This window comes from Mustela lutreola, chromosome 14 (genome assembly GCF_030435805.1).
Source record: "Mustela lutreola isolate mMusLut2 chromosome 14, mMusLut2.pri, whole genome shotgun sequence".
In the NCBI taxonomy this organism is placed as follows: Eukaryota; Metazoa; Chordata; class Mammalia; order Carnivora; family Mustelidae; genus Mustela; species Mustela lutreola.
In genome coordinates, this window is record NC_081303.1 from 49261967 (window position 1) to 49286018 (window position 24052).

The 24052-nt window shown below is 51.4% G+C and overlaps 1 protein-coding gene across 7 annotated transcripts in view; it reads left to right on the forward strand.

The window, feature by feature from the left end:
• Window positions 1-16514: 16514 nt before the first annotated feature.
• Window positions 16515-24052, forward strand: part of ATP2B4 (ATPase plasma membrane Ca2+ transporting 4) — a 94209-nt gene continuing 86671 nt past the window's right edge. For 4 of the 7 annotated variants that reach the window (XM_059146978.1, XM_059146972.1, XM_059146975.1 and 1 more), the window contains exon 1: window positions 16516-16926. The gene's annotated coding sequence lies outside the window, so the exon portion shown is untranslated. Of the gene's footprint in view, window positions 16927-17785; window positions 17805-18058; window positions 18207-24052 lie in introns of those variants that run through there. The other 3 variants (XM_059146977.1, XM_059146974.1, XM_059146973.1) reach the window with 3 other exon arrangements.

Genomic DNA, 24052 nt, shown 5'->3' on the forward strand with positions numbered 1-24052 from the left:
TGACCGTGGGAAAGCTGGGTGACCTCTGAGCCTCTGTTTCCCCATCAGTGAGAGAGGAAGTCCTTTACGTGCATTTGCCTGCTCTAGCTGCAGGCCAAGCTTGCTCATAAACTATGATTGCTCACTCTCTCTTTTAGAGACGCTCTGAGCTCACCACTGCCAATTACGGTGTACTGAGCACACATGACACAGTCTCCTGCGCTGGATAAACAGACCTTTCAAAGGTGCACGTCTTGCCCAGGAAGAGCAGCTGACCAAGCCCAGCCTCTCCAAGGAGCAGAACAAAGTCTCTTCTAGGCACACGAGTCCCTCTGCTCCTGATTGGCCTCACCTGGGAAGCGGCAGCTGGGTCTCACCCCTGGCACAGGTCACCAACACTCCGGGGGCCCCCAAGAGATCAGAAAGAAGGAAGGGTCTCCTCATCGTGTCCTGGGACTCCCCGGCTACCAAGAGCTCAATGTCCCTTGCAACTGTCCCTCATCTCTGCTCCTGCCACCTTCCTGGAGCTGTTGCAAGGTGATTTCGTGGCACTCGCCCCTGCCCCATCCCCACAGCTATGGCTTGTCTCTCTCCCATCCATTCTAGCCACTGCTGTCTGGTGAGTCTTCCTAAATTATTCCTTTTTTTTTTTTTTAAAGATTATATTTATTATTGAGAGAAAGAGAGAATGAGAGAGAAAGAGAGCATGGGAGGGAAGAAGTCAGAGGGAGAAGCAGACTCCCTACCAAGCAGGGAGCCCAGTGCAGGACTCCATCCTGGGACTCCAGGATTATGACCTGAGCCGAAGGCAGTCGCTTAACCAACTGAGCCACCCAGGCGCCTCCCTATATTACTCCTTTAGTGTCTCAGTTCCCTGCCTGGCCTCTCCAGTCCTTCCCCAGTACCCAGGGGATGAAGTTCAAGCTGGACGCAGATTGCCACAAGGGTTAAAACACCTTCAGCAAGGGAAGCCTGGCTCCGCCCTCAATGGGCAGGTTGTTCCCACCTCTCTGAGTGTCCTCGCAGAATGAAGCCAATAGGACAGATACCCTACTGTGATAAAGTCTTAGGACACGTGGACGGCGCTGTGCCTAGCTCACAGAAGTTATTCGGGATACGTTTGCTTCCTTACACTTCCCTCGCTGTGACCTGTCTGCCATCTTCCTTGGCAACAGACACAGTGTGCACCCAATTGCACACCCGCCCGGGGGATTCTGGGAGCTTGATGCTGACAACCAGGACATCATCTTGATCGGGGGCCAGGAGAGCGGGGAGCAGGAGGTAAAGGGCTTCAGGATGATAATCAGGCTGCTGACACATCAGGCTTCAGGCTTCAAACAGAAAGGAAGGATGAAATGTACCCCAAGCACCTCGAGCGTCAGAGGCTCTGGGAGGGCAGGAAGCGCACCTTGAGATAAGAATGGTTCTTGACATATAAGAAAGACACTTCAGATAACTGAGCATATTATTCAAATGGCCTTGGCACACTCCTGGGGAAGCTGGTCTAAATTCTTTCAAAGAGGACGCTGGGTCAAAGATGGGGACTGTCCAACCAAAGAGACTCGGGCACCGTTTGCTGCAGAGCCCCAGGAGCCCAGGGACAAGGGACCAGTGGGTGCGCACAAGCGGCAGCCACAATGTCATTCATTTACCGAGTTATCAAAAACCACAATGTCTGCCAAGCAAGAGGGTGAGTCATCAGGACCCACAGGAAAGAGGGCCCAGGGACAGTGTGGGGTGGGGTGGGGTGGGGCGAGCAGGCAGCATGACATGGTGAGGAAAGAAGTATTTTGAGGACACCCGGGTTCAAGCCCTGATGTAGCTCTGAAACCTTAAACTCGCCGGGCCTCGGCTTCTTCATCTTCAAAACCAGAAATAACCCAAACGCCAAACGCACAGGCTTGTTTGGGGGATTAAATGAGTTCATCTGTGTAAAAGGCTTTAGCCATAAATATGACATCTCTTGATAACCAAGTTCTTGATTTATCCCCAGTTGGGGAAAGAAGGGGCGTGTTCTCTTATCTTCCGCTGCCCGTGGCAAGAGCCCGTGGCTTCAGCTAGACTGGCCTCGGGTCTGATGCTCTTCGGAGGAAAGATCCCCCACGGCTCTGGGCTTCCTGACTTGGTTCTAGACATTCCAGGCCAGATGACCTGGTCCGGACCCTTGGAAAAGTTAAGACCTTCATTAAGCCCCTGACACCGTAGCCTTTTATAACTCTTCCTGCGGCTCTGACAAAGCTAGACACATACCTGATACCGAAGCTGTTTGCATTAGTGAATGAGCTGAGCTTAGTTAGGTCATTATTAGGTTGCTGAGACGGGGGTTTCAGGTCCCAGCGGTCGACGGCTCTCAGAGTGCAGGCCACCCTTGCCACTGGGTGTTGCTGGTTACTAAGAGATGAATGAGTGAGTGTGAATGAGCCTCTCGCCACTCAGCCAGTGCTAAGGGTCCAGAGCCTTTCCCTCCTTCACCTTAAGTGCTTTCTGTGTTGCTGATCTCGTTCAAAGTGACTGGGGCCTCATAGGACAAGAAATAACCAGAGAGAACCAGACAGAGATGGCAACACAGGCACTGCGGTTCCATCTCGGCTGGGGGCAGCTTCAGGCAGGCTGGGAACACAGTCCAAGGGAACAAGTGTCCCCGAGCTAACATGAAAGGAGTTGATGCTGAGGATCTAATCAGCTTAATAGGGCATAGCAGCCAGCCAGCCAACTGTCTGGAGCTCACGAGAGGGGAGAGGAGTTCAGATGCAGAAGGACCCCAGCCAAAGTAGCATCCAGTCTCGGGGAGGCACTCTGGACTGGGCCATCACCAAGCACTGGCTCCCTATCTGACTGGAGAGGGCTCTTAGAGGGGACACAGGAGCCCGGCAGGTGTGGCTGCCTCATCCGTCCTGGACTGGAACATTCTTCAGCTTCCCTCCCTCCAGCATTTGCTAGGTAGGGAGTTCTTCCTCTCATCTAAGCACAGAATCTCCAGATGAAGAAGAGGAGGCCAGAGGGGAGGAATACTGTGGAGGTAATTGATACCAGTCCTGCTTCTCCCAATGGTAACTCAAAGAATGGGGCTGGCCAGAAACAGAGATGCGTGCCAGTGGCAGGGAAGGCAGAGACAGAGAGCAAAGAGGAGAGACGGACACATCTAGCTGAGATATACCGAAGAGCCGGGGCCCTTTAGTCTACCGCATTCTCGTGATATCTTACTGTCTAGGGAGAAAAATCCCCTCATGGTGCGGCCCCTCTAAGATGTGGCCTTGAGATGGGATCCTGATTCCTACTAAAATCCGCCTCCCAGCTGATTCTCCGAATGGCAGGGACCTTGGATTGAGCAAGGCCTTCGGGAATCCTGGGGCTTTAAGGCAAAGAGGGTAGTTACCTCAGTCTCAGGAATGAGAAGGCATGGTGTGGACAGCTTCCCAGGAGGATATATTACTGTCTACTGACCAAGGCTACTGCTTCTCCCAAACTTAGTGGTTACTAACAGCCTTAAGGCTGTTCCTGGGATTCTGTGCAGGCTGGGGTCACCCCAAAAGGAGGGCTTCTAAGGAACACTGCTTTGCTTCTGGATCTTCCCATGGCCTCACCTCTCCTGTCTGGACCATACTTTCTGGAGGCTTGCTCTTCTTCCTTCTCTACATACGCTGACATGCTTATTCTGATGAAATCAGGTGGAACCAAACTCCAGGGACAACTTGGAAGGGAAGGGAAGTGAAAAACGGTCAATGTAGAAAAGGAAAGGTGAGGAGGAAGAGAAACTCACTCCTGTTCTCTGGGACTGGAGGGAAGAGATGATAGATAGATAGGTAGGTAGATAGATAGATATTAATGAGTATGGGGCTGAAGTCCGAAATTGGGATTTCTTTTCTCATTGCAATGAAAAGAAACCCACGTATCCCTGGCTTGAGCTAAATCTGTAAGGACATCAGGCCTGTCTGCATACAGAGCTCTCACCATGTTATCAAAACTGATTTCCTTCCAACTTAGAGCTAGACCGTCAACTACATTGGCCCCATTCTCTAGCAGACATTGGCAAGATGGCCCTAGGGATGGCAGGTGTTAACACTACTTGCTTCCACTCTACCAGAAGGAGTTTCGACCGAAGTCTCAGAATTGAGTCTTATTGCCCGGTTTGGGTTCTACTCTCACTCCTGGAGTCCTCTGCTCCCAGGATACAAGATCTGAGCACAGGGGAGCAGTGATTTTTCCAACAAAAGTTAAACTGCTGTTACCGGAAGCAGAAAAAGCAACAAATGTCCACTGCAGATCCTACCTGGAATCAGCAAATCAAGCTTCCTAACATGAGGACGTCTGGCTGACCATGAATGTATGTGTCAGGGTTAGGAGAAGCACTGAAGCATGGGGATGACGTGAGGAACTTCTGACATACTCCTGGTCCCCCAAGGGCTCCAGTCAGTCTTATCCGCCTTTGTCTTCAGTCTTAAAGCACAAGGCCAGGGCTTTTGACTGGAACTGCCTCCCAGGCAGAAGCTACTTGGAGAAGTCTAGTTTTCCCAGTTCAGGAATCTGTTTAATTGAGTTAGCTCCCTGGGGTTGAGTCTATCCACCAAGATGCCAGACCCAGTAATAAACTATTTTGTGAACTCTAAACTTTTTTTTATAAGATTTTATTTATTTATTTGACAGACAGCACAAGTAGACAGAGAGGCAGGCAGAGGGGGGGGGGGGGGAAGCAGGCTCCCTGCCGAGCAGAGAGCCTGATGCGGGCCTCGATCCCAGGACTCTAAAATCATGACCTGAGCTGAAGGCAGAGGCTTAACCCACTGAGCCACCCAGGCGTCCTGAACTCTAAACTTCTAACTAAATGCTAAGAGAGGGCAAGTAGAGGTAGGGAATAGGGGTGGAGAAAAGCCAGAGGTCCAGGAGCCATGGACTCTAGGCTTTAGAAGAGAAAATACAAGCTCTGGAGTGAGGAAACTGGGTTTGAAACCTGGTGCCAGGGCGCCTATGTGCCTTAGTTTGTTAAGCATTGACTTCTGATTTCAGCACTGGTCATGATCTCAGGGTTGTGAGGTTGAGCCCTGTATCAGGCTCCACGCTGGGTGCAGAGCCTGTTTAAGAGTCTCTTTCTTGGGGCACCTGGGTGGCTCAGTGGGTTAAAGCCTCTGCCTTGGGCTCAGCTCATGATCTCAGGGTCATGGGATCAAGCCCTGCATCAGGCTCTCTGCTCAGCAGGGAGCCTGCTTCCCCCCCCCCCGCCCCCAGCCTGCCTCTCTGCCTACTTGTGATCTCTGTCAAATAAATAAATAAAATCTTTAGAAAAAAAAAAAAAAAAGAAAAGAGTCTCTCTTTCCCTCTGCCCCTCCCATCCACTCTCTCTCTTCCTCTCTAAAAAAAAATAATAATCAAGAAAAGAAAAAAAAGAAACCTAGTAGTGCTGTATACCAGCTGTGACCTTGGGTAAGTTACTGAACCTCTCTGACCTTCAGTTTCCTCTTCTATAAAATGAGGATAACGATACTAACCCCTCAAATTATCATAGGCTCAAATACAAGAGCGTAACATAAGCCTTTATCACAGTATCTGGAACTTCAGAAAGCGTATGATCTATGGTGAGTATAGACTCCACCCAAGACTTCCTATTTCAAAGGCTTTTTTAAGATTTCAACATTTGCGGGGCGCCTGGGTAGCTCAGTTGGTTAAGTATCTGCCTTCAGCTCAGGTCATGATCTCAGGGTCCTGGGATCGAGCCCTGCATCAGGCTGTCTCTCATCGGGAGCCTGCTTCCCCCCTCCCCATCTGTCTGCCTCTCTGCCTACTTGTGATCTCAATCTCTCTATCAAATAAATACATAAAATCTTAAAAAAAAAAAAAAAGATTTCAACATTTGCTACACTACAGGCAGAAACAGAGGAGGGGGAAAGAGGGTGTGTTCCTAGAGGGAGAGACCCTGACCCTACTCTTCACTTCCTTTCTTAGTATCTGTGGCTCCCAGTGGAGTCAGAGACCCACGGCCCCATTCCCAGGCCCGGCAAAACCCAGGATCAGCCCAGACTCTCCTTCTTAAAGACCTCCAGATAACAGATTTCTTGGTCTCCTTGCCTCTGGGATTCCATTAGGTAGGATGCTCTTCCTTGTGACCAACTCTGAAACCTCCAGCATCGACCATACTTCCACACTTTATATACGTGCAGGCAGTTACTCAACTGTGGGTTCATTCTCGGTATAATAATTATTGCACCCCTGTTATGCCAGGTAGCATGCCAGCTGCTGGAGATACAGAAATGAGTAAGATGTCCTTGACTTCAAGGGGCCTGGAGTCTAGAAAAAGGAAAACCTCAACAGTCCTTGTAGTACATGGCAGGCACATTAACAGAGGCCGGCTCTGAACAGTTTGGAGATCCCAGGGGCCCCTAACTTGGCTTTGGGAGAGGGAACTCAGGGAAGGCTTCTAGGAGGAGGTGACACCTGAGCTGAGTCTTAAGGGATGGCTGAGCGAGCAGGTCCGAGCAACAGTTATCTTGGGACTACTGTTTCTCAGCCTTTATCACACAAGAAGCCGAACACTGGTCATTGTTGAGCAGCTTATCACATGGAGATGACATCACATTGACTGCGCCGGGCAGTTACCAAGCAGAAATTGTAGCCCAATGCCTGTGATTCCAGGGTGATAACAGCTTGGGCACTAGACCTCTTGTGGTGAATGATGCCCTGCAGCCCTGAACGGGATGCACCAGAGGGCTGGCTGCAGGCTCCCCCTTCGATGGAAAGTGTAGGAAGCTTCCTGGAAGGTCCTGGTTCTCACAGAGACTGGGAGTGGTGGCCCGCTGGGGCAGAGCTCAGAATCATCTTCTCCCCTTGATCCAGCATCAGCGACTGTGTGGGTGGTGACGAGGACCATGCTGCCTAAAATGCGGAAGGAAAGAACCAGATGACCTTTAGATGTCCCCACGTTTTAGGGGAGTGGACAGTTTAAGAATCTGGCTCTTTCTAACTTATTCCAAGGATCTTGACTCAAGGTACTGCTGTTGGTCTTCCCCTCGAACTAATTAGCCAGACCTCATACCATGATAGGAAAAGTGTCCACTGGGGTGCCTGGGTGGCTCAGTGGTTGGGCATCTGCCTTTGGCTCGGGTCCCGGTCCCAGGGTCCTGGGATGGAGCCCTGCATTAGGCTCCCTGTTTGGCAGGAAGCCTGCTTCTCCCTCTCCCACTCCCCCTGCATGGTTCCCTCTCTTGCTGTTTCTCTGTCAAATAAATAATATCTTAAAAAAAAAAAAAAAAAAAAAAAGGGAAAGGTGTCCTGGACTCCTGCGTCGCAGGTGTGGGGAGCCCATAAGAGGTGTTCAGAACTTCGCAAAAGGCCACTCAGCAAACACTAAATAGAATGCTGGCTACTAGCATTGGTCAGGTAAGCTACACTCCTCCAAGCGACACAAAGAGGAGTTGCTTTTCTTGCCTACCTACTGTCTCGTCACCCCAAACACCAAACCCCAGAAAAAAAAACAGAAGATAAATGAAGTCAGACTGCAGCAACGAATAGAAGTGATCCCTCTTCACCTCCACTTGGTTCTGGCTTCCACCCTCCATCATCCTTGCCTACACTACCCGTAGACAAAGGTCCCTCTGGGGTAGAACCTCCCCCAACCCCCCGCTTCCCCACGCCGCCACTCGGTCACAACAACGGTCAGCGTGGAGCCCGCTGCTAGGGATGGCCCTATACCAGTCTTCAAGCATCCCACATCTCCATTATTGTCCTCCTTCTGTTTCTGGTGGGTGCCTGCCAGATTTTCGAGAAGAAGTGCTCAGGTTAGACCTCCTCAAGAATTTGCTCGCTTCTTCAAGATAAAAGCAGAAATGTGTAACCCAAGAAGGCAGTAGTCTCCTCGGGGCAACTTTAAAGAAGAGTATTTCTACCTGTTGAGTCAGATGCAGTTGTGTTTCAGGGAAGGGCTATGGACAGACAGTCAGACAGACGGAGTGACTTCCCCAGAGCAGCGGGTGCCAACTTCTCCGGAGGTAGGGAGGGAACCAGACAGACAGCTCTTGTTGGGTAGCAAGAGGTTTTTGTTAAAGACGCCGCAGCGGCTCTCCGGACGCCTCCCTTCACACTTGGGTCTGCCCCTCTATTTGCCTGCTCCCCTCTCCCCCCCCCTACTTCCCAGGTTAAATATGGAAAGCAGTTATCCCTTCCCCCCCTTATTCTTCATCTGTGAAAGCCTTTGCAAGGGGGCACAGGCGTTTCTGCCATCTTCAGATCTTGCCTTCCGGGAGCTCTTAAACTGAGATGGACACACAGGCTAGGCAGACATTTAAAATCATCTCCTCCCTGCCTTTGGGTTGGGCCTGGATACCGCCCCCTCTCTACGTCTGTTCTTTCTTTTCTTTCTTTTCAAGTAGCACGGAGGGGTGGGGCAGAGTCGGAATGACGACAGCTGGCCCCAGCTTTGTGACTTACTGGTCATCGGTCCTCTCCGACCGTCATTTCCCTGGGAAACCAGTGTAATGACACCTGTTTCTTAAGACTGCTAGAGTGAAAGGAGATGATGCGAGAAAAGTGGCTATAGTAGGAGCAGACAAATAGTTTAATGAGTGACTGAAAGGTAGGTGCCCAACCCAAGCATTTGCCCAGGTCCCAGGGGGAAGCCTTGGTCCAAGGAGTCAGGGGGATGGGGGGGCTCAAGGGCTATTTAAATAATGGGAAAGACTGATGGTGCCAGATGCCCAAGCCTCTGCTGCAAAGCCAATCCCACTCTAGGTTTCTGTAAGAGCCCACCTCCTGTGGTCCTTCCCAGGTGAGAAGGTGAGGGAAGGGGAATTTCTGGAATCCGCAATTCAGTATCGGCTTGAGAACGAACCAGAAGGGCTAGAATCCAATTCTTAGGATGGAGGCAGATTCCACTGCTGGCTCCCCTTCCCTGCATCCCCTCCCAGCAAGGCTGATCTCCCCAGGTCTCCCCAACCCTCCCCGAGTCTATGGATCCTGAAGCCTGCAGAACCCGCTTGAGCTGAGCAGGGTGAGAGGGCCTGTCAGCTCCAAGCGGGGGGGGGGGGGGGGAGTACTGGGCTAGCCGTCAGAAGACCTCTGTTCTAGGGGCATCTGGGTGGCTCAGTGGGTTAAGCTTAGGTCATGATCTCAGGGTCCTGGGATTGAACCCCACATCAGGCTCTCTGCTCAGTGGGGAGCCTGCTTCCTCCCCACCTCTCTGCCTGCCTACTTGGTGATCTCTCTCTCTGTCAAATAAATAAATAAAATCTGAAGAAGAAGAAGAAGAGGAAGGAGGAGGAGGAGGAGGAGGAGAAGGAGACCTTTGTTCTATTCCTGCCTGCCAAATGTGGTGATCTCAAGTAGTTCAGTCAATCTGTCTGTCCGAGCCTCAGTTTCCCCATCTGCAGCATGGGAATAATACCTCACACCCCCTTCTCCCTATCACATAGGACTATTGCAAGGGTCAAATTAAACATCCCATGCAGAAAAAGCACTTTGTAAATTGTCAAGTTCTCTGCAAACACAGACGAGTCCATGGACACTCTGGAGTAGAGGACCCAGGAGATGGGGCAGACCGTAAATTCTTGTCTGGCATGGGGGCCAGGAAGGATCCTTGCAGTTGGGTTTTCTTTGATCTGCATTTGAAATTTAATGAGCACTTAAGGCATTGCTGACACTCTAATTAGGATTAAAAATTAAATTCAAAAGCCATCACTCGTTCCCTTCCTTCCACACTCACTCCCTCGGCTCTGCTGAGCACAGCCATTAACCGAAAACTATTTTTAAAGTTGCTGTACACTCATTTGCTCTGCACTGAAACAAATGAAAGACAAATATTTTGTTAGAAAAACAAATCACGAACCAAACTAGAGTTTAAAAAAACAAAAAACAAAAAAACAAATCGAAAACCTACTTAATGAGTTCAAAGTAAAATTAACACCAAACCACTACAGCATCAAAAAAACAGCGGAACCAGAATACAATCGGAATAGCAAAACAGGCCTCCAAGTAAATCGAACTGATTCTTCAGATCACCGAAGGCCCTGGATCCAAAAGAAACCGCTCTCGAGCCTCACCTCCATGGGCTCTGGCTTTCCCGCATCAGATTCTGTACTCCTTCCTTTCCCCAGATGCCTACTGATGCCCCAGAGGCGCTGAATCCCTGGGGATGCGGAAATGAGGGAGACAGTCCCCTCCACCCAGGACCACGTGGTCCGACAGGCTTGCCCTCTGGATGCATACTGGCACTGCCCAGCGCCAGTGCCTTCCCCCAGTACTGCTCTGCCCAACATGGCCCAGTACAACAGAGTTCTCGGCACCCCCACTGAACCTTGTGATTGCCAGCATCAGAGCCTGAAACCGTCAGTACACCAAAAACCCAAAACCCCAACAAACAAAAATTGAGCCACAAAGACCTCTGCGGTGACAAAGATTGGCGATCCTCTGAGACCAGCTCATCCAAGCCAGCAGAGGAAGCGTACTCTGATTTAATTCAGCATCACACCCCTGCCCTTCCGACACCACGCCTTCTAACGACTGCAGTTAAGGGCTGTCCCATCCAGTCCTCTCCGCAGGAATGGCAGGAAGTGGGAAAAATGAAATTGCTGCCTGTCGGGAGTAGATGACCACCCACACTCAGCAAGGGGGAGAGCTGGAAGCCGGGCCTCCTGTGGAGGACCCAGCAAGGTTCCTGCAGGGGTGAAAATGGCCCTGAGACAGCTGCTGAGATTTGCTCCTTGGTCACACAAATACAGCCAGAACTGTCCAACCGCGTCGCCCTTGGACCCTCCCAGCTGAAGCCAACTATTGTCTTCCCAGGGGCAGAAAGCTCCCTATCTGATTGCTGGCACAGCCCTTCCCACAGACTCAGGCGCAAGCTGTTTGACTATATTATCTATCATCTTGGGGGCTGAACCTTGGCTGTGTTATCTAGTTGCAGCCTCCTTTTATCTTTTGTCATCTAGGCTCAGGCCAATTTTAAGGACTTTCTGTCTCGATGACTCTGCCTGTCCCTCTTAACCCCCTGTCCCTATGGGGGCACGTTTGTCCCTGAGCCCTTGGGGCCAACCTGTGGCTGCATCAGTTTCCCCAGCTCTGACTTCCTGGATCCAGTTTCCTCCTCTTGCCCGGGGTTATGTATGACAAGGACCGGAGGCATGGGGACAGATGTTGTTTGGATAAAGAGCTTGCCTTCAGCCATCACCAGACTCCTTTGCAGGGGAGTGGGAAGAGAGACACTGGGAAGAATTTCAAAGTCCAGCTGGCTCCCCACCAGCTAGAAGAAGCCATCCCCCAAAGGCTCCAGCCCACCTCTAACTTCCCCTTCACTAGACTGTCTTTGGCTTTTTCATCTAGATCCAAGTTTTAGACATGATCACACACTTTTTTGGTGTTATCTCTCTCTCTCTCTTTTTTTCCAGATTACTTTTATTTTTTATTTGAGAGAGAAAGGGCACTTACACACTCGCCTGTGCTATGGGGAGGGGCAGCAGGAGAGGGAGCAAGAAACTTAAGCACGCTTAAGCCCCTCCCAGGGTTCCATCCCCAAAACCCAAGATCATGACCCAAGCCAAAACCAAGAGTCAGACACCACCCACTGCATCACCCAGGTAACACTGTTGTTATCTATTTTATGTGTCTCCACAGCTAGATGGGAGGCTTCTAGAGGACAAGGACTGTGTTATATATAACTATGTTATATGAAACTGCCCAGCACGGCACCGGGCATGGGTCACCCCTGCTTGCCCCCTAGGTTTCCAATCTACCTTCCATACTGTTGCTACAGCAAGCTTGCTCAACACAGACCCAAAGGGGCCGCTCAGCGCCCTTAGTAGTCCAGTCCCCCAGCCTGCGCTCCATCCTTCTTACCTCTGTACCTCTTTGCTCATGCCATTATCCTCAGGGGTCTACCCCACCCACTCCTCCAAAACATACTAAAGCTTACTCCTCAAGGTTTTTCAGGTATCTCCAAATACCATCTCTTTTCTAGAATCTTCTAACATTCTTTTTTTTTTTAAGATTTTATTTATTTATTTGACAAAGATCACAAGTGGGCAGAGAAGCAGACAGAGAGAGAGAGAGAGGAGGAAGCAGGCTCCCCACGGAGCAGAGAGCCCGATGCAGGACTCCATCCCAGGACCTGGGATCATGACCTGAGCTGAAGGCAGAAGCTTTAACTCACTGAGCCACCCAGGCGTCCCTAGAGTCTTCTAACATTCTTGTCAGAAGAAATCAGTCCCTGTGTCCATAGAAGTATGGTAGTCATTGCTGTTAATCTCTTACCTTGCCTAATTTACAGATTAAACTTGATCATAGGTATGTAGGTAGGTGCATATAGGGAAAAACATAACATAGCTAGGATTCAGTACTATCCAAAGCTTTAGGTGTCCCCTGGGGGTCTTGGAACATAAGTGGGGTGGGGTGGGGGATACTAGTGTGGGTCGTCTGGGTGGTTCATTGGTTAAGCAGCTGTCCTCAGCTCAGGTCATGTTCCCAGGGTCCTGGGAATGAGCCCCAGCTCAGGCTAATTGCTTAATGGAGAGTCTGTTTCTCCTTCTCCATCTCCCTGCCACTCCCTCTGCTTATACTCTCTCTCTGTCAAATAAATAAAATCTTTAAAAAAAGTAGGGGGGGACTACTATATTTTCACACTTCACTTTTTAACACGTATTATCTAGCACTCAATAAATATATTTCAAAGAACAACTATAACACCTTCTATTGTGGTTACTTACGCTACTAATATATATTTTTTCCTCTCCTAAACTATAAGCTTTATTATCTCTGTGCATCTTGTCTGGGCCCAGTGGATGTTGAAGCCGTTCAACATTCAAGAAATGCATCCTGATTTGAATAGTAGGTATCCAGTAATGAATACAATGAATGAATAAAATTCACTGAAATGAGTATGCCTGAATGGTAGATACCAGCTCAAAGGGTTTCTATATGACTTTCTGTATCACCTCGTACCAGGGACCAAAAAACCCAAATTAGTGTAACTTATGCGTGCATAATGAGTCACATAACCAGCTCATTCGTAGGAACAGGAAGAGCACAGTGGGATATGAGGTACAGTTGACTCAAATGTTGCCAGGACTCACTCTTCCCCTCTCCTTTCAGCCTTTCTCCCCATGTAAGCTTTACTCTTTCCCACAGGCCGCCTTCTTCCGGGTGCAGGAAACATGGCCGCTGAAAATTCAGGAGGCTCGCACCTCACAGTGTCCTCTGCTGGAGGGAAGCAAACCTTGTTCTCTCGGTGGTCCTAAGTTCAAAAATCCCAGGAAAGGATCTAATTGGCTCAGTTTGGGCCAATTAGGGGTGGGACCACTAGTAAAATGACAATTCCCTTGTTAACAGTGAGAAGAAAGATAGTCTTCAAATGAGGTGAGGAGAATCTGCCAGTGTGATCTGGGGAACTCCTGAGGGAGCTCTCAAGGGGCCAGACGAACATATTCTGTTAAACACCTAAGGGAGAGACAAGGCTGAATGCACTTTCTTCAAATGAGAGGAGGGGTGGGGACAGGGTCTGCTGTGAAGGCCACCCTGCCGAGACTGGCCTGCTCTAGGGAGGCCATGGCCCAGCGGTGGGGATAAGAAGAAAAGGGGCCTCCTTGGAGGCTGGGGCAGTATCAGCTATACACGACAGCCCAGGCAGAAACCTTTGTGGGTAGACGTACCCCCTCCATCTTGCCAAGGTGGGGGGAGGGGCACAAATCCACTGTCTTACATTTAGTGGTTATTTCTATGGGTCGATTGATTTTTATCTGTTCTAGACCTCAAGCCTGCTGCTGGAAGAAATAACCCATGGAGGCTTCTGGGTTTCCAGAAAGCACAGGTTTTTGTGGCTGGCTTAGCTGCAGAGATCAAGCTAAAGACCCCTAAAGTCACCTTGACCCACCTCTCACATCCTCCCCTCTTGCCTCCACAAGGGCTGGGGGCTGGAATGGGGTGGAGGGTTCCTCTTCTCTCATCCCACCACCCCCACCTGGGCAGGGGGCAGCCCTGGGCTCTGAGAGAAGGGAGGACCAGCCAGCCAGAGGTGGGACACACAAGGGAGCCTCTCTGGCGGCACCTCCCCCCCAAAGCCTGTCTCCCCAAAACTCCCCAGGGAGTTTGAAGAGAGGATCTTGCCTTTCACATACTAACCAGCTAGCAACTGACATCATGTCTCAGCCCCCACATACCAGGCAGCCGAAGTCGACTTCTCCTTTAATGGGACCACACATCTGGCCTAACTTGTTACTCCCCCAAGACAAGTTTACTGAACAGTTAGGCAATGCTTCCACGCACAGTCACTGCAGACAAGCTTAAAATATACTTTAATACATTTAAAGCACCATTCTGGAGACTGGCTTTCTCAGGATAAAGATGCAACTGACACTCATTGGGCTCTGAAATGTCAGGTTATGGCAATCCAGCAGGAAGCCCGACAAGCTGTTAAATCTGAAGCCTGCTCGTGGAGTCCTTTCCTTCCATTCCCATGTCTTCCCCAACAGCCCATCTGGGCTCCTGAAGCTGACATTTGGGTAGGACTTCCCAAACTCTAACAAGGTACGTCCCTATCCCTGCCAGCAGGTCCTCCGAATGCCCTGGGGGAGGTGGGGTGGGAGGGGCCCAAGAAGTTGGGAGAGGGTGGGGAGTGAATGAAAACCAAACTCACCCTTGGGTGAAGCTTGGAAAGAAATCCATGGATGGGTGCGCCTGGGTGGCTCAGTGGGTTAAGCCTCTGCCTTCAGCTCAGGTCATGATCTCAGGGTCCTGGGGTTGAGCCCGCATCTGCCTCTCTGCTCAGCGGGGAGCCTGCTTCCCCCTTTCTCTCTGCCTGCCCTTCTCCCTACTTGTGATCTCTCTCTCTCTATCAAATAAATAAATAAAATCTTAAAAAAAAAAAAAAAAAAGAATTCCATGGATGGTTTCCATAGAAGGTGCTATGTGCTCCCCCTTATCCCTGCAATCTTCTACCAGTTGGGCAGGAGAGAAGCAGCACAGGACAGGCAGAGGCTTATTTTGGACCTGGTTCCCCGGATGGATGACACCAGACAGTCTCCATCTTGGGGAGCTCTAAGTTCTGTGCCCAGCGTAACAAATCTAAAACAGTTTCTTTCTTTTTATCTGTTTAACTTTCCCTGGGTTCAGAAATAGGATGAGTATGGGTTACTGAGAAGCAGCGGGATGGGAAAGTAAAGAGAGGAGAAAAGGACCCAAATGTTAGGAAATCAGAGACGATGCTAAAGGACAGAAGGAAAGTAGACCCTAGGAGTCTAATTCACAAGTCTGTTTCTCCTTGTGCCTATGGTTCTCCATCCCGGGGCGGGGAGGACAGGATGCAAAGCAGGGCAGGGATGGTGTGAAGGGCTGGATTAGGCTGAATGGATCTAAGAGGCCTTTTCCCGAAGCCCTGAAGTTCTGCTGGGTCACCTTTTTCACTGCACAGTTGACAACCCTAACCTGTGAAGTATAGATCAACGTGCCTTCCAGAAGCACATGAACATGAATGAGTGGTGTGCCGAGGTAGGTGTGGGATTAGATCAGTCAATGTAGATGTGTTGTGTGAATCAGTGGATGGTACATGTTTGTACTTGAAAGCTACAATCAAAATCCAGGCAAAAGCTATGGGTGGCACTCTTGCACAGTGCTGGTGGGGGTGTGGCTGTGGAGGCGTGATTAACAATTTATAGGCTGTGTATAAGTGTGCATGGATGCCGGAGTGAGGGCAAATGAACATGGAAATGTGTGTTGGAGCAGGACACAAGCACAGGAAAATTCATGGACTTTGGAGTCGGTCTGACTTAGCTTTGCATCCTGGCTCTGTCCTTAACCATGTGTATAAATAACCTTGGGCCAGACACTGGTCCTCAATTTCCCCAACTCTGAAATGAGGATGATAATAAGTGCCTGCCAAGATTGCCGGGAGCATCGGAAATAATACCATGCATGCAAAGCTTTTCTGCTTTAGCCCACACACAGTAGGGCTCATAAGAAAGCAGCTATTATCATGCACTGTGGATGGGCCCCTGGTAGGTAGGGAGGCAAGAGGGAGCAAAATATGACCCAGGATCCTGTGTGTGTGAAGTCTGGGTGAGGAGGTGTGTGCTACGATTTGTGTGAAAGCAAAGAGTGTGCATCCAAAGCAATTCCTTCTCCTCCAGGGAGCCCCCTATTGAGACGGGGGAAGGAGGGTGGAGGGCCAGTGACCAAGGTGCAGCAGACACCTTGGGTTTTGGGGTCCTGGGTCCAAGTGAGTAAGAGGATGAGAGGCCCTTCGGAGCTGCAGGAAACCAACCTCCGGCAGAAGCTTCCTTTTTTTCCCTCCACCCAGCAACGGTAGAACACCACCACCCACATCCACTCCCCACCTCCACTCCCCACCTCCACCCCCCACCCTACTTTCCTTCCCACAAGCGACAGCAAGGGCGGGGAGGAAACCCGAGAGAAGAGAGGATTCCTCCCCTCCATTTCTCCATTCCCCCTTAAGACAAACCAGGAAGCAGCTGCAGCTCGAAATCGTGCCACCTTAACTGTAGAGTAATGGTCTGGCCTTCAGCCAAGCCCCACCTCCGTCCCAGCTCTCGCTCCTCCCCCTTCTCCTCCCTCAATGCTCCAGAGCTGGTGAGCAAGATTCTGGCCGGAGTTGGCTGGAGCTGTTGCCATGACAAGCATTTTCTTAGGAGAGCTCTGCTGTTGAGACCGTCCAAAGCTGGGGGTTGAGGGGGAAAGCACGAACTTCCTGGGGAACCATCCCTCTGAGGAGAGCAAGGCCAGAGACACCGGTCCAGCACCCATTTTCTTCCCGGAACCTGAGCGGTCCTTCCCTTGGCCGGGGGAGGAGACCCAGCCCACTCCCCGGCGGTAGCTGGAAAGGCGAGAGAGCAAAGCCAGCATCAATAACGTGGTTGCCACACTGGGGAGACCAGTGGGTGGTCACCCCCATCCTACCCCGTCCATGGAAACCCGGAGGGAGAGTCCCGCTTGAAGAAGCCTGGATCTTTGCTAGAAAGAGAGGTAGGCTTGCAGAGAATGAATTGACTCGAGATTTGCAAACTTTGTTTCTTTCTTTGCTCTCAATGGCTTCTAAAACTCCCTAGCATGTTTCTTGCCTAGCGGGTTTCTTGCCACTGGGTTTGGAGTGTGTGTGTTTGTGTGTGTGCATGTGTGTCTGTGTGTGTGCACGCACAGATTTGTCAAACACTGTATTTCCTAGATTCCGTTCTGAGAGACCGCGTAATCAAACAAGTGATTTCTTTCTCTTTTCCTAGTTTTTGTCATTCCTGGGCCGTGGGGGGTAGGGCGATGGAGAGACTGTCTTTCTCACACCCAAACTGCGCTTTTGGAAAAAGCATTTATTTCCCTCCATCCGTTCCTGCCCTCCCCCTCCCCCTTGGCTTGGGAATGAGACGCAGAATGGAAAACTGTTGCAAAAATATTTTCCGCGTCTGTTCCCTTTCTCCAAAGCCCCAAAGAGAGATGGAAAAAAAAAAAAAAAAAGAACTGAGTAAGAAATTTTCAACAGGAAGGAGGGCCTGCGATGAGGGACTGGGAGAGGGGCTCACGGGGGGGGGGGGTAGAGGTTGGAGAAGTTGGGGGGTAGGGAGGGTAGTGCACAAATTCACAAATTAAATTTCTTTAGCTTCGTGGAGAAACCTCAGCAGTTTCTCTGCCGCTTGCAAAACATCCTCAGACTTTCACGTCTATAATTAGCTGTGGAAAAAGCTGGGAGTTCCCTCGCCCCGCTGTTGTTGAGTGTGTGCCGAGCGTCAAGAACCAACTGTTTGAGTGTCTCTGAGGGCACCGCCCCACACATCTCTGGTCCCACGGGGGAGGAAAGAGCAGGGGGTGAAGTTGGAAAGTTTGCAGTTCCAGGGCTGGTGCCTGTGGAGCTGGTGAGCGTTGGGCGGCTGGGGGTTGGTCACAGGCATCCTGGGGAGGGTCCCCAAGCGTCCTGAGCCAGGGCGCCGTCTTGCAGAGGAGCTGGAAATGGGGCCGGGATGGTCCCTCCCGCTCTCCTGCACACGCTCGCTCCCTCACATACTTGGCTGGCTCTTGGGGTGGAGGAGGCCGGCTGGCACCCTCCCCAAGGCGAGGCCCGCGTCCCGCACTCCCGCGTCTCCGAAGGACCCACCGCTCTTCTCCAGCTGCGTGGGGCGGGGTGGGGGGGGGGACGCGGGAGTGGCCTGCGCATCCCGGGAGCGAGTGGGCACTCTGCTGGCCAGAGGCACCTCCCCCGGGCATTCCTGCCGGACTTACAACAACTTGCAGACGCGGTGTCGGCGCCGGCTGGCCTGGTAGGGGGGATGTCGGATGGAGAAATCGCGGGCACGCAACTGACGCGGCGGGGGAGGGGAAGTGAATCCCGGGCTACAGCGCCATCTCCTCTGGGTGGGGTGTCTGGCTGCAGATCATCCCCTCCCTTCTAGAGCTCCTCCCCAGAGCTGCCCCTTCTTGCCCTTCCTATTCCGAAGCCCCCTTGCAGCCCCCTCAGCGCCGGCTCTCTTTCCGTGGAAGAAAGGGAAGAGACCAGGGTCATCCTAGGCTGGGACAAACCGTGGAGGGGGCGCCTAGGCGGTCAGGACGGGCTGGCTGGGGAAAGGTGAAGGAGGAGGAGGGCAGGAGGAGGTGGTGGCTCCAGTGGCTTAGTGAGGGGGTCTGGCTTGGCTAGGGGTGGTGGCGTGGGGAGCGGGCGCTGGGAGGTGGGTCCTGGACCTGAAGCTGACGGATCAGCCGGGTCGGTCTGGGGGAGGGGTGGGGGGGAAGGAAGCACCTGCCTTCTGCCCCAGCTGGTTTGGTTGGACGGGTACTAAAGGTGGGAGCTTAGCAGCTGGGAAGAAGGAAGCAAAGGACTGTTGGAGGAGAGATTAAATGGGGGCCCAGGGAGCAACAGGAACCAGTTTTTATTTTGAGGCGTTGGATGACTGATCTGAGTGCACTCCAAGGCCAGGCAGCTTCTCCCTCCTTGTCTCCTGATGGAGAATGAAGTGAGGCCTTCCCCAACGGGCAGGTGACCGAAGACAGGATCCGTGCTCTTGCTCTGTAGGAAAGGGGAAGGAGGATCCATTTCTCCCCTCCTGCTGGGGAGCCCCATCCCCCTGCCACCATCTTGCTGAGGTTCAACCCGAAATCACCCCTCCCCCCCCCCCGCGCGCCCTGCCACCGCGGGGGCCCATAATCCCACCATCCCAGCGGCTGGCCTTCCTACTTTCAGTGCTCTGACTAGGGGTAGGTTCTGGTGGGTTCGGGGAGGGCTTGTCCCCGAGGAGCAGGTCCCTATCTAGAGCGCGCCGAGGCGCCGGCTCTCCCATCCCCCGACCCCGCCGAGGCCTGGAGTCGCGGGGCTCGGGCGATGGGGGCACCTCTCCTCTGTTCCCGCCTGTGCTGCAGCACACCCGCACACCCGCGGCCCCCGGGCTCCTGGCGGCCGGCGCCCCGCCCCGTCGCGGCCTCTCCCGCAGCTCGGCTCCGCCCCCCGGCGCTGCCTTCCCGCGAGTACTCCGCGCGGGAGGCGCCGGAGCCGCCGAGCCCAGGTTTGCTGCCTCCCGGCCTGTGCTGAGCCTCCAGCCCCTCCCCGGCCCGCCGCCACCTCGGTGTCCCCGGCTGGATTCAAGGGCAAGTCTGGATTCGAGGCTGGATCGAAGGAGGCACAGTCTTAGCCTCGGGACTCTCAGCACAGTACCTGACATGTTACAAGGTGCTTAGTCAACGTTTGTTGAAAGAAGGAGTGACATTTCGGGAGAGCCGGAGAATCGCCCCTCCTCGGGGCTGATGCCTAGCTAGCCCTGTGGGCTTCAGTTCCCCTCCGCACAATGGAAAGACTGCGCCCGCTGTAATGGTGGGAGGGAGTGGCTGAGTCAGATTTGTCCGATCTCTGTGGTCTTTGGTGTCAGAACAAAGTCAAAATGGGAACGCCCAGTCAAGGGCAGAAGGAGAGCAGTTAGTTTGCCCAGGGTCTGAGTGCCGGGAGAAGGCACGTGGTGTGGAGGAAGGGGTGGCGGTCACTGAGCAATGATGCTGGGAGCCTCAGTCTTCCCCAGCCTGGGCTGGAGGGTCTTCAGAGGGAAGAGAGCCCCTGGGGCTACTGGCCCAGCCCGGACTCAGCTGCCACCTGTCAGCTACTCAACATTCCACGGGAAACTGCCTCTATTTCAAGAATTTAGCTGCTCCCAGTAATCCTCATGGGCCCTTTTCTCTTTTGGTTTATGTTCTTGGTCTGGGACCCAGTGCCCAAAGACATGGATAAACTCTGCCTGTTTGGGGCCTTCCAGATCCATGAAGCTTTGTAAGGAGGAAAGAAGGGCAGTGGTTCTGGCTCCCCAGGACCTTAAGGAGCATGTTTGGCTTAGGTGTTTGACCCAGGTGTTCTGCCCAGGTGTTTGATTTGACCTTGAAGAGGAATGCTGGACCCTGAGCCCTCACTGCTTTCGCTGGAGGAATTCTTCTAGCACTTTGATGTCTTCCCCCAGCCTACCCCTCAGATAGCACTCCCTTCCCAGCCTAGGTCCCTGCTCCTCCGACTTGATTCCCATCATTGGTCAGACTGGGAGGACTTCCTTTCCCCTGCTCATTTCCCTTTTCCCCTTTCTGTAGAGTGGGTCATAGAAAGAGAGCAGCCCCTGGGGCTGGAGTCTCCAAGGTTTGTGTGGAATGTTTTGTGCTTCCTCTCCCAACATCTCTCTTTGTCGCCTTTTTCCTCTTTCCCTGGTATGAGCCAGGCTTGCTCCACTGACTTATTTCCTCTGCACGTGTTAAAAGAGAAATGACAGGGACTTCTAGATTCTGCCTCCACCTTAAGCCAGCCCACTGCGGTCAGCCCACAGTCCTGTGGGAGGGAAACCAGGCAGGATCCAGTTAGGACCAGAGCCAAGGGCTCCTGGTCAGCACAGGAGCTCTTGGAGCCAAGTTGTGTTGGGGAGTGGGCGGGGGTGAGATGTGGAGAGACCAAAGGAGAGAAAAGGGAGGTGAGAATCAGGCAGCAAGGGGCAAGGATCCCTTCTCTCCACTGCCTTCCCCACTCTAATTCCTCTCTGGCTGATGTCTTCAGCTTCATCCCTTCTCCATGCTCTGATTTCCTAAGTGAAGTACAGAAAGCTCTAGGATAATTCAGGATGATGAACTGGGATGGCATCGGTGAGACCCCTTTGCCAGATCACTAGGGCAGGGGCAGTGTGAGGCTGTGTCTTTACTGGTGGGGAGGTCAAGGACTCTCAGATAGAGGCTCAGGGAAACTCTCAGCTCAGAACACCTCTCCCAGGATCCACCTAGGTTGCAAAGTCAGTGCTAAAAGTGCAATCCAGTACAACTCCTAGAGAGGGCAAGCCAGCAGTATCTAACCAAACAGCATACTCATTTACCCAACAGTCCTACTTCTAGGAACTTATCCAGAAAATGCACATTCACAGATACAAGAAGACATATGCACAAGGTGATTCTTTAAGGCATATTTGTAACAGGAAAGGAAATCACTGGAAGCTACCCAATGGCCATCTTTAACAGACTGGCTGAATAAACAACAGCACATCTACTCACTGGAGTACTATGCAGCCAAAAAAAGTAGGAGCTCCGTGAACTGATATGACATGATTTCTAGCATATGTTAAATGGAAGATACGAGATGGTAAAGAGTCTGTGTAGTATGCCACCTTTGCATTGAGAAAGCAAGAGAAGTAAGAATAGTTTTTTGCAAACACTCACACTCACACACACACACACACACACACACACACAAACACAAACACATACAAAGGTTAAACCCGAACTTAATTTAAATGGTTACCTGTAGGGTGGGTGGGAACAAGGTAGAGGAGATAGAGATGGGAATGAAACTTTACTATGACACTTTTTTAGACAGTTTTGGGTTTTGTACCGGTATAAATATTTTACATAGTTACCAGTTAAATTAGATCGCAGAGAAAGAAAACAGTAAACCCCAAAACCGACCGCAACAGAAGTAATGAACCTAACTGAATGTCCATTTGATTACTCGTCAAAGAAAATAATTAATTCAAGTAATTTTTTTGGTGTAATGCCTCAATGCTTAGTGGAATGTATATTCTTGGTATAAAAAGAACTACAAAAAAAATCTTGAACTTTACTTTATCAATGTGTTATTAGTCATGGTTGGAGTCAGAAATTGGAAACAGTTTTTTGTTTATTATAGGATAGATCTAATGAGTAACCATATTGATAGCTTTGGAAATGAGGGTTTCACTATGGAAGAAGAGAGACAGAAATACAGAACTGGGGAAGGTGAGGCAGAAACCCCGTGATCCTTTAACTCCTAGGCCTATTCCCTGGAAGGGTCTAGAAGCAGTGCTACCCGGTAACGGTGAGCACATCTGGCTCCCAGATGTTTCTTTCTAAGGACCACTGCCCCCCCCCCAACCAGAAAGCAGTGCTCCCTGGAGAAATGGCAGGTTCTAAGTGTGGGACTGGGGACATACACGTGAATCATGTGATGCCAGAAAGCTAGAACATGCTCGTGGCCAAAGGACACCAGAGTTGGCTTCAGAAGGCTCCCCCCCCGAATGCAGTTTTGGGACACATTGAGCCTTGAAAAGAATAAGAGTAGTAGATTGTGAGACACCGAATAAAAGATGCCGCGAGTCCATTCTGATGGTTAAAGTGGGACAGGGAGGGAAACCGCTTAGCAAAAAGATGCCAACTAATGAAAGATGGCGGCACTGACAGACCTTGACATTTCCCAGTTTGCGACCCCTCATGTAGTAGCTGGTACGCGCCAGGCTTTACTAATGAATGCTAAACCCGTTGGGTGAAAGGTTGATCTATCTCAGTGCCTGTCACCTCATGAATTACTTACTCCCTGCAAAATGAAACACCTGCCTTTGCGACAGGGACATTCAGCACTGATCCCCATAACCCAATAACCAAACATCGGCCCTAGCGGGCCCACCCAGCCCAAATTCCTCCTGATGAGTGAGACGTCACCTGTAGTCTTGTCAAAAATGCTTATCTGGAATCTAATCGTGAGGAGACCATAGGCAAATCTAAAATGTGAGCCATTCCACGTGACCGCGGACTGAGGCTTCAAAAAAGTGGATGTCATTAGTAGAAACGTTGAAATTGTGTGCCAAGGCAGAAGGGCAGGAAGGCAGAAGCCAGGCCAGATGTAAAGAAGCTAAAGAAACATTATAGCCAAAGGCCATGAATAAACCTTAAATGGATCTTGGGTCAAAAAAAAGAAAAGACCATAAGAGACATTCTGGGACAGGTATGAGATGATATGTCATTATTAATTGTTAATGATGTCACAGTGGTAATGAGAATGGTTTTGTAAGAGAATATTCTCATTCTTAGAGAGTATGCAAAAGTATTTAGGGGCCAAGGGTTTGCAGGTGATTGTCCAGTGGTTCAGCAAAAATAGTACGGTGTGTGGTATGTATGTGCGTACAAAATAGTAGCAATCAGTGATTCTCAGTGAAGGGTCTGGAGTTGTTTATGGTACTGTTTTTTTTCTCAGTTTTGGAGTTTTTCTGATACTAAGCTGGGGAGAGACATCAATACCCAGGAAGGACCCTTAGGTTCCGGGACTCCTCTCTCTCCTCTCCCAGACTCCTGACCCACAGGACCACCCTTTCTCAGTTCCCCCAGCCCCATACAACACAGGGAGGGGGCATCTGGACAGCGTGGTTTCCCCTGGGGGTCCTCCTTCTCTCCCTCACTGCTGTCAGCACCACGCTTTCCAAACTTCCGGGTGGGAGCAGCTGGGCACAGTTGGGTGGGCCAGCTGGGCCAGGGGCAACACGTGGGAGCAGGCATTTCCCCACCATGCTGCGGGCCAGCTGAGAAAGGGTAGGAGCTGCAGGCTTTTAGAATCATCCACCTCCTTTTTGGGGAGGGGTCCCAGGCTAGGAGAGGAGGAGTCCACTGACGGCCCCAAGGCTGTTTCTAACCAACCTTTTGTATCCCTTCTGAATTCTGTAATTCGGTGATTCTCAAAGAAGCTGGCAGTGCCTGCCCTAAGCCTTCATGCTTGGGCTAAGCAAGGCCTTCCCTGCCCACGCCCGCCCCCCGCCCTCCTTGGCAGGGACCTGTACCCGCTGCACTGTCAGTGACCCAGATCATCACCGTGCTATCCACCCCCGCCTTTCCAGCCTGGTCCCAGCTCTGGAGAGAGATC